Here is a 16,018-nt window from a genome sequence, read left to right as displayed (position 1 = left end):
ATTTAAGATTTCAAAGTTTAGCCTAATCTTCTTGCCATCTGCTCGGAAATGATGAGCCCATCTGTCAAGATATTCAAGACAGTATCAGATTTCATTAATTCTATGAGAAGACAATGACTTTTGAAATATGAAATTTGAATGTGTCTGATTATAAGATTGTGTTATGCTTAAAAATTGAAAAGCTAGTTCTATATGGTTGAATGATAGCTGAAGTCCCAGCATTGATTAAAAGTGACAATGAGGCAGCCACATGGGGAAATCCAGACCATCCAAAGCTGATTTGGGGATCTTTCAGATCTGGCATCATGGCCACTATCTCAACTGTTGTTGTTTAAAGGTTCATTCCTGGGTTTGAATTCCTAGGGAAGATACCCTAGACAAGGGATAGGCTACCCACTCCAGTATTCTTGGGCTTCCCTTGTGGCTCAGCTGGTAAAGAATCTGCCTGCAGTGTGGGAGACCTGGGTTCAATCCCTGGGTTGGGAAGATCCCCTGGAGAAGGGAAAGGCTGCCCACTCCAGTATTCTGGCCTGGAGAATTCCATGGACTGGATAGTCCATGGGGCCACGAAGAGTCAGACACGACTGAGCAACTTTCACTTTCATTCACTAAGTCATGTTTGACTCTTTTGCAGCCCCATGGACTGCAGTCCGCCAGGCTCCTCTGTCCATGGGATTTCCCAGGTAAGAATACTAGAGTGGGTTGTCATTTGCTTCTCCAGGGGATCTTCCCAACCTAGGGATTGAACCCACATATCTTGCATTTCAGGTGGATTCTTTTACCACTGAGCCACCAGGGAAGTCCACTATATTAATTGTTTCTTAATTATTATGTTCTATAATATACATTCTCTAGACGTTTTGGAAGTAATATTCTTTTTTTAATATAAATTTATTAATTTTAATTGGAGGCTAATTACTTTACAATATTGTAGTGGGTTTTGCCATACATCAACATGAATCTGCCATGGGTGTACATGTGTTCCCTACCCTAAACCCCGCTCCCATCTCCTTCCCCATACCATCCCTCTGGGTCATCCCAGTGCACCAGCCCCAAGCATCCTGTATCATGCATCGAACCTGGACTGGCGATTCGTTTCACATATGATAATATACATATTTCAATGCCACTCTCCCAAATCATCCCATGCTCTCCCTCTCCCACAGATTCCGAAAGACTGTTCTGTACATCTGTGTCTCTTTTGCTGTCTCACATACAGGATAACATTACCATCTTTCTAAATTCCATATATATGTGTTAGTATACTGTACTGGTGTTTTTCTTTCTGGCTTACTTCACTCTGTATAATAGGCTCCAGTTTCATCCACCTCATTAGAACTGATTCAAATGTATTCTTTTTAATGGCTGAGTAATACTCCATTGTGTATATGTACCCCAGCTTTCTTATCCATTCTTCTGCTGATGGACATCTAGGTTGCTTCCATAGAGAATTTTACAAAGAGCTTCCAACGTCATTACTCCATTACTCATGTACATTTCTATTCTATCTATTCTATCTATTTTTTATATTTTTAAAGAAATAACCAAGTAATGTAAGTGGAACTGCCAATAACATGCTTCTAAAAAGGAAATACATGGACCGCGGGAGTGTCCTGTCTGGAGACTAAACAAGAGATTTACACAGGAATAACAGGTGATACCACCACATTCTTCTTTCTTTCTTTTTTTTTTTTTTTGGTCAAATTAGTTTAAACAAATAGATCCTTGGGTTTTAAAATATGCTGACTCATGAGTGTGTTTTTGGCCACCTTGATAGAGATTATCTTCTCTTTACTTCAATCTTGCTTGATTTTAGTTAGTTCTAGAGTCACCTAGATTCCAAATTCCAAATACAAATGAAAATTCCTCCTAAACAAGTACTTTTTCAATTTTCAGGACAAATGAAATCTCCAAATACTATGAACATTTCCTATCCTCCTGTTCCCCCTTATTCTGTTCCATTTCAATCTTGGGTTGCCTGCCTCCTGAACTTTGGTTTATTTCTGCAATGGCTGGATGCTTTTCTCACAGTGGAACGGGCACCTCCAAAGAGCTAATATTCCCATCTTAAAGCACTTCTATACAAATTTCTAGCAGACCAACAGGACATATTAACATGTCTCAAGAGGAGCCTATTTGTATACACATGCACACACACACACACCACAATTAAGAAATTGCATCATTCCCAGAATCCTAAGTATGTTGCCATCTAGACACATACTACTATTACCAACTTTGACCATTATTAAGATTTTGTGTAGTGCAAGAAAGTAATAGATAAAAATCACAAGATAAAGAAAAGAGAAAATCTCTCATATTCGGGTTTTCCAGTCCATTTCTATCTATTGAGTTCATGATCCAAGTACCTAAGTATCAATAGAGAGATATCTCAGAAGGGTTACCTACACCATCAAGTGTACCTCGCACACCTTACTGAAGGCCAAGGTGGTGCTGAAAGCCCATGCTGTTGCTGTTGGCACTTTCCTTCCTGTGTTTTCAGGGGCCTAGTTTACAAGACTGCGGAGAGTCTTGCCTCTCTCTGGTCTATCCTTAGCAGGTACAATCTAAAACTAAGATTTCTCAGGTAGCTGCTCTTTCTTACAGAGCTTTGCTTCCCTCCCTTCATCATCATGGTGCAATGGGAGGACACTCCACTGCAGAGTTCTGCCTGAGGTCCCCCTCCAACATCGTTTTGCATCTCTTCTTGCTCTCAGGCTGTGTTCAAGCAACATGACACATGGTTCCCTGCAAACAGAGTGTGTCTCAGTCCTGCTTAATACCTTCCAAAGTCTGCCCGTGACACTGAAGGTAAAACCTGATTCCAGATCCTGTATGATCTGGCCTCTGCCAATCTCTCCAGCCTCATCTTTTACTGTTTTCTGCCTGTCCACTACTTTAATTATGTTCCTTTTGCTCTTCCTTTATGCAAGGCTTTTTATCACATGCTGTTCTGTCCACCTGGAATGGTCTTTTTGTCCTTTCTTAACAGTCACTGTGAGATGATGATATTTTTTTGCTCAGTCACTTTAGTCATGTCCAACTCTTGCAACTCTATGGACTGTAGTCTGCCAGGCTCCTCTCCATGGGATTTCATGGCTGATGCCTCTCATCCTTCAGATCTCAGTATAAATATTGGGCTTCTCTGGTGGCTCAGATTGTAAAGAATACACCTGCAATGCAGGAGACCTGTGTTCAATCCCTGGGTTGGGAAGATCCCTTGGAGGAGGGCATGGCAACCCGCTCTAGTATTCTTGCCCGGATAATCCCCATGGACAGAGGAGTCTGGCAGGCTACAGTCTGCGGGGTTGCAAAGGGTTGGACACAACTGAGCGCCTAAGCACAGCAACATATAAATATCATCAGGCCCTCCCTGGTGGCTCAGTCAGTAAAGAATCTGCCTGCAGTGCAGGAGACCTGGGTTTGATCCCTGGATGGGGAAGATCCCCTGAAAAAGGAAATGGCAACCCACTCCAGTATTCTTGCTAGGGAAATCCCATGGAGAGGAGCCTGGCAGACTACAGTCCATAGAGTTGCAAGAGTTGGACACCACTGAAGTGACTGAGCAAATAAATATCATCATCTCACAGTGACTGTCCATGGCCACTGTATCCAATGTAGTAATCCTTTATAAAGGAGTCAAATTATTTTGCTCATTAGCGTCTACCAGAGTGTCATATTTTTTTAAAAAAATAAATCAAGTAACATTTCTTCCCAAAATTCTTCTATATTCTCTCTGATGTCTTTGCTAACCACCTACATGAAATTGATTTTTTTCAATCACATCTAATGGCATAATGTATGTAGGTAATTATGTTGCATTTAATTGTTTATATGACTGTCTGTCCCACCAGTCATTGAGATTCTTGAAGCCTATATCAGACATATTTGTATTTCCAGACCTTGAAAAATACTAATTTCTCAATCAGCAGCAGCTGAATACAGAGAACGAATGAATTCAAAGTTTGATTTCATGTTTGAATAACTCAGAATCTCAGGGCACCAAATGCATGTCCATGCACAGGTCAAAGTATGGGGCCATGTTATAGGATTTAGTTTAGCAGACAAATCTGTCTTATGTTCATCTTTCTTCTTTCCCTACCCCAGCTCCTTCAAAGATAACTTGGACCAAGAAACGTTTTTCCCAGTATGCTTAGGGAAAATGTCTGTGCTGAGCAATACTAAGCATATTCACTGCACCCTGCCTACCCAGACAGACTTGCTATCCTATTCTAGAAGCTTTATCTCCTAGTGTTCTATCTGCATTGGGCCTGTATTTGGGTTATCTCAGCCCCTGACTCCATCTCTGATATCATCTACCAGTTCTTGCTAAAGAAGTCAACCTAAATAGCTGTATTTATGTATCAGCTGACCTCTGCATTTGACCAACGATAACTGGACTAATGTGGAGACTGGCCCAAGCTAAGTCAAACAGGTTCATTTATCCTAAGGCAGAAGGTCACAGTCTGAATATAAGTTCTCCCACTTTCCAACCTAGACACTTGGACTTCACATCCCTATTTTCTTTTCCCTGTCTCGTTCATAAGAGAAATTGAGGTTGGCTGAGGATGGAGCGCAGTTATGATCAGAAAACCTGGTAGTAACGGTGATGCTTGCAGGGAAGAGTGAAAGTGGTTTATGAGTTCTGAATCCCTCCAGAAGGAAACTTCATTTCAGCTGCAAGATGCAGCTGAGCAGAAAGTGGAAAGAAGAGAGGATGCTATAAACAGCTCTAACACTTGGGAAGAATGGCCTAGAGTTTGAACCACACTTGTATTGGTGAGTCCGTCCTGCCCAAAGCCAGGTAGCACCTGCTGGGCTTATGAACCAAGTCCAGGGACTGGAGATACTAGCTTGCATGCCTGTATTATGTAATCTTGGGGAAAATCACTTGACTTCTTGGATTCATTGTTTCATCTCAAGGGCAAGATATAATAACTGTCTCCCTCTCCTCACCAAGTCTTCTCTTTTTCTTAACTATTTATTTATCTACATTATTTGGCTGGTCAGGTCTTACTAGCAACATGCACAATCTTCATTGCATCATATGGGATCTTTCCCTGTGGTGCACAGACGCTCTAGTTGTGGCCACGGGTTTAGTAGTTGAGGTGTTTGGGTCTGGGTGCTCCATGGGATATGGGATCTTAGTTCCCAGACCAGAGATTGAACCCACGTCCCCTGCCATTACAAGGCAGATTCTTAATCACTGGCCCACTATGGAAATCCCAACAAGTCGTCTTTGAACATCAAAAGAAATAATGAAAAGTAAATAAAACTTCTTAATGAGTAAAGCAAAAATTTAGACTATTATCCTTAAGAAACAAAACAACCAAATGGATGGCAGAGGATAATATGTGAAGCTGAATCTGTGCCTAAGAATATAAGTAAATCTGACAGGAAGATGAAAAGATTTTAAACGCACCCCATGCTTGGTGCGTTGCTGCACTGCCGAGGTCGTTAAAAACCCCCAATGCGTGTGCTAAGTCACGTTCAACTCTTCACGACCCCATGGACTGTAGTCCACCAGGCTCCTCTGTCCATGGAATTTTTCAGGCAAGACACTGGAGTGGGTTGCCATTTCCTTCTCCAGGGGATCTTCCCCACCCAGGGATCGAACTTGCATCTCTTGAGTCTCCCGCATTGGCAGAAAGATTGTTTTTTTTTTTTTTTAACCACTGGTGCCACCAGGGAAGTCCCAAGTAATGACTGTTTTATAACCAGAGGCCATTCTTCCTTCTTTGCTTCACAGAACTAGTTCCTTTTATTATTCTTCAATCAGAAAGAAAGATATGGGTAACAGAAGAATATGATTTTACCTGAAGTGATTGTGCAGTAAATTAAAGTCTGGTATTATATGCTTAAAATTCTGATCCTTTTTGATAACTGTTGCTTTGTAAATAGGGAAAGAGAATGAGAGACAGAGAGGGTGAAAGGGAGAGACAGAGAGAGCCAGCCAGACTTTTCTAAAACTTAAATCTTCCTTTTTCCTTCAGCACCAGGTTCAAAGTGAGTATTGCTCTTTTAAGTTTAATGTCCTAAATTCTTTCCCCTTGAGCTCAAGTACTTCTTCACCAAGTCACTTTCTAAAGGAGAAGAATACTATACCTCTGGACCTGATTTTTAAAACTCTAGATTGGATTTTGGATTTCTGCAAGTTTCACATTAAAGTTAAAAATCTTTGCCAGCTTCACACAATTATGTCCTTTTGTATTTCACAGTAAAAGAGCAAAGTAGTTAGAAAATGTTTGTATGACTCATTTTTTCTATAACTCTGAAGTTTGGAAAAACTTTCCCTTCTAATAAATCCCTCCTGTTAACACATCCCCACCCCTAGCATCCTGATGACTTTTACTTTCATCTCCAGGTCGGGTGGCATATCCAGGCCAACCTACTGTGGGACAGATACTTAATAAATATACCGGCACATAAGCCTAAGGAAAAACAACTTAGGATGTAGATATTTCCCCTTTACTTTAATGATAAGGAAGCCAAGGATCTACAGAGTTAAGAATTATACTGAAAATCTCAGGTAGGAAATGGCAAAGTTAGAATTTGAACTGAGATTATTTCTTCCCTTCAGAGCTCTTTATACTGCCATGGTCTGGGAGGGCCATTCACCTGGGAATAAAGAGTTATTTATATTCTAACTGGAGACACAGCTGGAGAGAGAGTGCTGGGCGGGCAAAGATAAACCCCTCACAGTCCCTTCCAACAAGACATTTATAGTCTAGAAGTGGAGATAGATGCAGACATAAATGATAATTGCAAAATTCTGTGATAAAAAATAATCATAGACCACATTACATGCATTGAGTGTATTCCATTTGCAAAGTACTATCTTAAGTGCTTGTGTTGACTCATATGTATAAAAATAGAGGAATGCATGAGGGGCATGGTGGCCAAATAAAGGGAGGAAGCAGATCTGTTACAGCAGGCACCGAAGGTTGGTTAAGACCCCATGGTATGTTTGGGCGGGAACACTGCAGGCAACATGGATATATACGCAAGAGCAAAGAAGTGTGCAGAAGCTTGACCTCTGGGATTTGCCCAAGTGGAGGGAGAACGTAGGAAGTAGGATGGAGCGTCTGGAACAGGTACATAGGTTTCAGGTCTGGAAAGGCCATGCATACCATGTTGTAGACTTTGAACTTCTTCCTATCAGCAGTAGAAGTAATTAAAGGGTTTTAAGCTGTTGAATGACATGGGACCTCAGCCACATGCAAACAGCATTCGGGGGTGTCTTCCAACCATAAATGCTGAGGTCAGGGGGCAGGTTGGAGACAGGGTTCTCTCCACATCACGGGAAACACAAGCCCTGGACCCCACCCCAGACCTCAACGACGGCAGTGCAGGGCTAGCACTTACCCAGTCACATGGCTTAAAAGTCCCGGTGCCCGAGGATGATGGCCCGGCTCCCAGAGTCCAGTGACAGCCAGCTAGATCCCTGGGTGCTACCTCCAAAGGTGGTAGGAAACAGAATCTATACATTTGCTATTTCTCCTGTCTTCAGAATTTCCCCAATTTAGGGGGAAAGCTTGGCATCCAGACTCACTCTGGCTTGTTTATCAGGTATATACTAATACAAACCTCTCCCTATAAGGCGTGGCAGAGTTCCCTGGCTACAAGTTAAGCACAGCTTTACTTCTTTCCCTGTTGGCTTAGACGTCATTCCTCCTGAAGGCAGGAGGATGGAACAGAAGGCTTTTATCAGTCCCTCTTAACTCGGTTTCTGCAACAATCCTCTCTCTATTCTGCGATACCCTCATCACTTAATTCAGAGAATAATGGTGTATCCTTCTCCAATTTACTCTTGCCATTTCCCCAGCTTCAATCAGAGGTCTCTTCACAGCTTGCAGCCTCAGGCAGATGTGGGATCCTTGTGTCAGGCACAGAAGCAGCTGGATTACAATCACATTCCTTTAATGATCTCATTCTAACTTGGAAGCAGCTTGATACCCCCATCAAAGATCCGCCTTCAGGGCTCTGTCACAATGTCATGCTTGGATGTCTGTCCTTCTATTTCTCCTTCCTTGTGACAAGAGGCAACAGTTAGAATCAGACATGGAACAATGAACTGGTTCCAAAATTCTGAAAGGAGTACATCAAGGCTGTACATTGTCACTCTGTTTATTTAACTTACATGCAGAGTGCATCATGTGAAATGCCAGGCTGGAAGAGTCACAATCAGGAATCAAGATTGCCGGGAGAAATATCAACAACCTCAGATGATAGATATCACTATAATGGCAGAAAGTAGAGAGAAACTAAACAGCCTCTTGATCAGAGGGTGAAAGAGGAGAGTGGAAAAACCTGGCTTAAACTCAACATTCAGAGATTGAAGATCATGACATCCAGTCCCATCACCTAATGGCAAATAGATGGGGAAAAAAATGGAAATGGTAACAAACTTTATTTCTGGGGGCTCCAAAATCACTGCAGAAGGTGACTGCAGCCACAAAATTAAAAGACACTTGTTCCTTGGAAGGAAAGCTATGACAAAGCTAAAAAGCATATTAAAAAGCAGAGACATCATTTTGTCAACAAAGGTCCATATAGTCAAAGCTATGGTTTTTCCAGTAGTCATGTAGAACTAGACCATAAAGAAGGCTGAATGCTGAAGAATTACGCTTTTGAATTGTGGTGCTGGAGAAGACTCTTGAGAGTCCCTTGGACTGCAAGGAGATCAAAACAGTCAATCCTAAAGGAAATCAGTCCTGAACATTCATTGGAAGGACTGAGCTGAAGCTGAAGCTCCAATATTTTGGTCACCTAATGCAAAGAACCTACTCATTGGAAAAGATTCTGATGCTGGGAAAGATTGAAGGCAGGAGAAGAAGGGGGCAACAGAGGATGAGATGGTTGGATGGCATCACCAACTCAATGGACATGAGTTTGAGCAAACCCTTGGAATTAGTGAAGAACAGGGAAATCTGGGGTGCTGCAGTTCATGGGGTGGCAGAGTCAGACCTGACTTAGTGATTGAAAAACAACAACAACAAATTTATGAAGCACCCAATTGTTCAATGGAACAAATGAATCCTTCTTACCTTCCCTCTAGGGGCATTTGCTAAGTTTGTCCTTCTTGCCCCATCACACTTGGTTACCAAGCTCACTGAGCAGGGCACTGCCTAGGAGGGCGCTCTTCTGCTGGCGGCTTGCTCTTCTCTTTCCACCAGGGACACTGAGAATCTGCCTCCTTCATTCCTTCCGAAGTCCGTCTCATGCCATTATTCCTCTAACCTCATTTTCCAAGCCAATTATGATCCCATTATCTCTGTTAACTTGCTACATTATGCACACATAGATTACTGAAAATGAAGAGATGACAATCTTAATATTTAACTGCTTTTCATAATGCGGCATTTGTTTGGAAATGAAACTCTGATGTGGTGACATTTCTCTTTTGTATACTGTTCAGTGACAGTCAATTAACTGCAAAAGAAAACCAAACAAAACCTTAGTTGTGTTTTTTTTTTTTTCAGGAAGAAAGGGTATTTCTGCATAAGCCCAGATTACTGACATTCATCTATTTAAAATGAAAAGGGGAACGTGGGGACCTTAAAGAGAAACATTACCTCAGAGCTATAGAAAATATTCCTTCTCCAAGGAAACAGGGTGGATCTGATGAAGGAACTCTCATTCCCCGTCAACACAGTCTGTCCCAACATGACTCAGAATCATAAATGGAGGTCATTTATTCATAGAAATCCATTCCATTCAAACACAAATTGATTGACACAGTCATCCACTCAAATACTTAATGAGCACCGACAATGTGCTAGGCACCAGAAGTTGAGGTTCAATAAGACATAACTCAATGGACGTGAGTCTGAGTGAACTCTGGGAGTTGGTAATGGACAGGGAGGCCTGGCGTGCTGCAATTCATGGGGTCTCAAAGAGTCGGACATGACTGAGTGACTGAAATGAACTGAACTGAACTGAAGACATAACCAATTTTTGCCTTCGAGGATATCAGGTCATCAAGGAGGTTGGCAGAAAAATATAAAAGGGTCACATGAGGAGAGAATGAATTTACACAAAATAAAGAGTCCTGCAATCAGGGGCAGTGATGATCAAGTTGAGCATTAAAGGTTTAGTTGTAATGAGACAAAGTAGAAGAGGAACAAGATCTTGTTGATAAATGAAATAGCCTGTACAGAAACGTCAAAGCCATAGTCTGGCTGCCTGCAGTTGGAATAGCTCTTCAGAAAAGTTCTGTTTGGTCTCAGCATAGAGTTTTACATTTGACTTTCAGTGGGGTTTTGCACACTTGCTATAGTTTTCACTGCTCCCTATTACCTTAAACTCAGGCTGTCTTACACACTCATGTGGTCTCTAAATATATTGGAGTTTTCAAACTGTGGCATAAAGAAAGCAAACAGAATGGGGCAGGCATTGGAAAAAGCTAAGTGTTAACAGCTTGGTATGGGCAGAACAAAGTGTGGATGTGGAGAAGAGGGAGAAAGGAATCTGCAGACATGAGAGTGTCAGATATGAAGGGCCCTGTATGCACTGATGAAGAATCTAAGTTCCATCCAGAAATTAAAGGAAGCAGTTAAAGCAGATTAAGCAGGAAGTGTCAGGGCCAGGTCCGTCTTACAGAAAGATCACGAGGCCACAGTGTGCAGGATGGAATGGAAGAGATAACAAATGGAGACAAGGATAAAAATCCTAATATTATCGATTAAACCAGGCTGAATATCATAAAGGCCCACATAGTAAGCACCGGAAAATGTGTGGGACATATCTTGTGAGATATTAAAGAGGTTGAAAGAATACAACTTTGCGGATGATTGTTGTGGGAAATGATTAAAAGGGAAATATCTTGGTTGAAGTCAATTTTCTGTCTTAGACAGCTAGACTGATGTTGCTGCCATTTGCCAAAACAGGGAGGGAAGATTAAGTTGTGGGAATGAAAAACCCTTCTTTTTTTGTCCCCACTCATTATCCCCTCATGTAGACATAAGTACTCTGCTTGTATCTCTGATCCTGCACCGAGGCACCGAGGATGAAGATTGTTGTTTCATGAAGAGTGTATTAGGTTCAATCAGAAGACCCAGTTTCATACCATCTCTTTATATAATCTTGGACATGTTATTTTTCTGTGCCTCAAGTATCTCATCTGTAAGATGGAAATACTAAAACTTTCTGCTTAGCCCAAGGCTTGTTGGGAGATTGAATATGCTGAAAAAAGTGAATTTACTTTGGGAAGTGCAAAGGTAATGTATTACCTAAGAAGTGAATTAAGCCTCTGGGGCACATTCATGTCAGAAAATTAAATATTGACCCAGAGGTTATCATACAGGCTGATTAAATGCAGCAAGGGATATAACAGGCTTGCTGTGTCAAAACTGGAAGCAAATGAAGATAAAATAAGTAATCAGTTGTGTTGAGACCCCATGGACCACAGCCCACCAGACTCCTCTCTCCATAGAATTCCCCAGGCAAGAATACTGGAGTGGGTTACCATTTCCTTCTCCAGGGGATCTTCCCCATCCAGGGATCAAACCTGGGTATCCTGCCTTGCAGGTGGATTCCTTACCAACTGAGCCACCAGGGAAGCCAAAGTGTAAACTGATGAGATGCAATGGAATCTTCAAAGTCAGATCGGACGGAGAGGGAAACAATCTCTCTGAGGAGTCAACAAAAAAAGCACGTAGAAGCATTCTGGATTTGCTCCGTAGTTCTCTCTTTGGAGAAACAGGCTGGAGCTTCATTTAAGGTCTATCTGCTGTCTCTGTAAACCCTCATTCAAACAATGCATTCAAACCCTAGAATGTAATGCTTATGCAGAAGCTTGTGAGCTGCACAGGGCAGCTGGAGATACCGTTTACTCTGTATCTTTCAGGGATGCTGCCTCCCTTGGGGCTGGAGGTTCATTTGTGGATGCTGAAGATCCAATCTGACAGTGACCTCTGCCTCATATCCTTCTGGGAACCTCTTCTCAAGCAGATGTTTAGTGGATCCCTGAAGCATGATCATAAAGAGTTTGCTTACACGTAGGGTGGTTTTCTTAAGCAGGATGTGGATGAGGTGGCTATTAACAAGATATCCCAAATACAGTAGTGTAAAGAAGAGATAAATTTATCTCTTTCTCCTTTAGAAGTCTTGTTAAGTGGCCCAGGGCAACGTTGGTGATTTGACGGGGTGAGAACCCAAGCTCCTTTTATCTTAATGCACCATCATTGTCTTACCCACGTGTCTAAAAGTAGTTCGATATTATAATTGCTGGAAGTACATTTTGGCCGGCAGAGAAGGGTAAAGGAGAGGAGAAATCACGCTGTCTCCCTTTTAAGATCATAATGCAGAAGTTGCTTATGTTCAACTAGGCAGAACTTAATCTTCAGTCTAGGATTCCCAGGTGGCTCAGTGGTAAAGAATGCATCTGCCAGTGCAGGAGACACTGGTTCCACTCCTGGATTGGGAAGGTCTCCTGGAGGAGGAAATGGCAACCCATTCCAGTATTCATGCCTGAAAAATGTTATCGAAGAGGAGCCAGGTGGGCTATGGTCCGTGGGATCGTAAAGAGCCAGACATGACTGAGCATGCATGAAATCTTATGTCCAAAGCTAACTTTAAGAAAGGCTGAGGCGTGTGGTCTTTAGCTGGTGGTTCATATGCAGCTAAACTTGGGAATTACGGAAGTAGAAAGGGTGATTGCATACGGGGCGAGGGATTGTAACTATCAGTCTCTGTGTAGCAGTAAAAGCAGTTTGGTCTGGAACTTTAGCAATAAAAATTGTCTCAGAATTAGTCCTTGTGGATAGCTTTGAAACTAATCCTCAATCTGAAGAGATGAAGTGAAATACGACTCTGATGAAAAATCAAATTATAGCTTCTATTGCATTTTCTTTTTATCGAGGTATAATTTATGAGATAACTAAGGTAATTTATACCCAGCACAATGTACAGATCTTACTGTTACAATGAACTTTGATGAATATATACCTGTTAAGACAATGAGCATTTTCATCACTCTAGATCACTCCTTCATGCCCCTGTAAGCCAATCCCCAACACTTAGATGATCACTGTTCTAAATATTATCACAGAATAGTTTTACCTATTTTAGTGCTTCATGAAAATGAAGTCAGACAGTGTATACCACTTTACTTCCTTCACTCAGACAAATGAGTTTTAAGATGCATCTGTGTTGCTATGACTAGGATTCCAATATATGAGTTTACCAAAGCTTGTCTGTCCATTTTTCTATTGATGAACATTGGGGCTATTTACAAATTTAGATTGCTATGAATAAAGTGACTATGAATATTCATGTGTAAGTATTTTTATGGACATTTATTTTCATTCTCTTGAATAAATATCTCAGAGTGGAATTGATGGGTCACAGGATTGATGTATGTTATGTTCATAAGAAATTGGTAGTTTTCTAGCCAGCAATTTATGAGCATTCCAGGTGCTCTAAATCCACACCCATATATGCTTTTAGCAGAATTTTCAATAGAAGCTCTTCTAATGATCCTACTGCATTTTAAAAGGGGAAAAATATGATTTGATTTCTGATTTGCATATTAGCATATTTTTCAACAACTCCTTTCCACACAGCAATACCTAGAAAATGTGTATAAAATTCTTCGAAATATACAAAATCTTTTATAGAAAAATGAGCCTATGACCATTTTTTAAATAAAAAGGGCTCTTAATAAGACTTTATGGTATAATGAATGCTTGGAGCCAGAACACCTGGGTCTTATCTCTGAGCCCTAGATTTTTCATCTACAAAATGAATAGCCTTTTCAAGGATTTTGTGAGATCTAACTCAGGTAATATGCCCAGCGGCAGCATGGCGCCTAACACAGAGTAAAGGATGAGTATGTTTTATTAGAATCTTATCACATAATCATGAACATGATCATCATCACCATCATTATCCTTATCTTCATCACTTCATCATCACCCTTAACTGTTCCCCAAACTTTACCATATTCCAGGAACTGCTGTGTACTTACATCTTCTAATTAAATTCTCAAAACAATTCCTAACTTCAGCACTGATGCTTTAATTTGTTATGCATCAGCTGGCCCATGGGTTCCAGCTTGTGCCAAGTCATGCTCACTGCTTTGTGCTCTCTGTATGCTAGGGGAGCCACCACTGTACCAGGAGCTTGCGCAAACACAGAGGCATCACTTAACGCAAACCGGAACTCACGGGCAGAAATGTCAACTGTGATACTGGTCCTCCGTTTCCTTGTCGCCTGTTGGAGAGGGGGTCCTTTCCTGGACCAGACTCCACAGTGCATCTGGCTGCGGCTCATCCCAAGCATGTCCTCTGCACTGCTCTAAGGGCACGGGGAGCTTGTGCACCTGCTCATCCTTCTGACTACAGGTTCCAGCCTGTTCCAAGGGACACTACAGCTGTCGTTTTAAATGCACTGCTTGCACTATATAACAGATGAAGAACCTGAACTCAGAAGAAGGGCATCATTTGCAAAGTTAGCAAGCTGAAGAAACAACATTCAACCCCAGGCTGTGTGACTCAAAGCCACTACTCTAAGTTACTGTGAGATATAGACACCTTACCTATCGTAAACCAAACTGGGACTTCACTTCTTTTTTGAATGCCAAAGTTTCTTCACGCATTGTGTCTGTGGAAGCCATGTGGAGAAATCAAGCGCATGTAATAAATTTGCACACACAGAAGAGTGAGAACTGAAAATGAGAGCATTGACCCAACAACAAACATCTGAGTATCTAGGTCATTTCAAAGCAGATCTTTAGGATACAGCTTTGGTTTAAAGATTAGAGGGAACAGTAACTTTGGTCAGACAGACCAAGATCACAATCACATCTCTCCCATTTACTGGCTGTGTAATCTGGGACCTGACTCTGTTTTCAGGAATCATTTGGACTCATACGGCTAAAGGAAGGTTTCTTAGCATGTCTGGCTTTGCATGGCGAACTGTCACAGCATCCATTTAGCTGGACTTAGGTGAAGATTTGTTTCTTTAGAAATTAAAGCATTTTCCACTGTTGTGAGTGAGAGCAAGTCAACAGCTGCTGTAGAAGTGTCAACACTCGCAGATACCTTCCAATTATCCTTGAAGCTCTGATGACAAGGAGAAAGCAATAGTCTTTGCCTGAGGGGTTGCCTGTGGGAAAAGCACAGGAGTTTTCAAGAGCACTAAACAAGCAGATTTGACAGAGTAAGTGAGAGTATCTGAATGGAACCGCAGTTGGGCAGAGTGGCTTTCATCACGGTAATCTCTGCCAAGTCCAGTCCTTTCCTCTCAGGGTACAAAGGGGCCTATTTCCACATGGCAAAGGATATGCTGTATGAGATTGGAAACAGCCTCAGGTTTCTGGAAAAAAAAAATTCTCTTGTTTCCACATATACAGATTGAGCATACTATTGACCAGAGTTGTGGCACCACCCTGGTTTTGACCTGACAATGGAGTTTTTTATATTAATAGCCTGAAATCAAACCAAGCGAGTTTGCATCACAGTTCTATCACTTACTGGATGTGTTCTCTTAAGGAGATCCCCTAATCCCCTGGTACCACAATCTCTTTCCCATTAATACGGGAAATAACAGAGTTGATCTGAGAATTACACCACTTAGTTATTGTACTTAAGGCAGTGAGCTACCACAAATCGTTATTAGCAGCTATTCCTCCCTCAGCCTTCCCGTCTCTGCCACTGTGGTTGACACTTGTATTCTGTGTCCTTTCTGTCAAGGTCATGGTTGTCACTACTGTCACATGTAGGTAGGGTGCTTTATGCTCTTTAAAAAGCCTGCCTATTCCTTCACTTAGTTATGTTTGTAACAGTCCATGGAGGCAAAGAAACTGCAACTCGGGGGCTCATGCAATAAAACATGTAACCTAACAAGCAACTGTCAGGTGCATTAGGGCCTGAATTATGTACCAGGAGAAATGCAGAGACGTTTAGAGGGGCTTTCAGACTAGTATGAATAGGCAGAGAGATTTAGAAACCAACACTGTTGACTAGCTACAATACTGCAGACGTTTTGTTGGGTGAATCACCAGTATTAGCTACTA

This window comes from Bos indicus, chromosome 29 (genome assembly GCF_029378745.1).
Source record: "Bos indicus isolate NIAB-ARS_2022 breed Sahiwal x Tharparkar chromosome 29, NIAB-ARS_B.indTharparkar_mat_pri_1.0, whole genome shotgun sequence".
NCBI classification, from domain to species: domain Eukaryota; kingdom Metazoa; phylum Chordata; class Mammalia; order Artiodactyla; family Bovidae; genus Bos; species Bos indicus.
The sequence above is the reverse complement of the archived record's forward strand: the minus strand, read 5'-3'. Positions refer to the sequence as shown.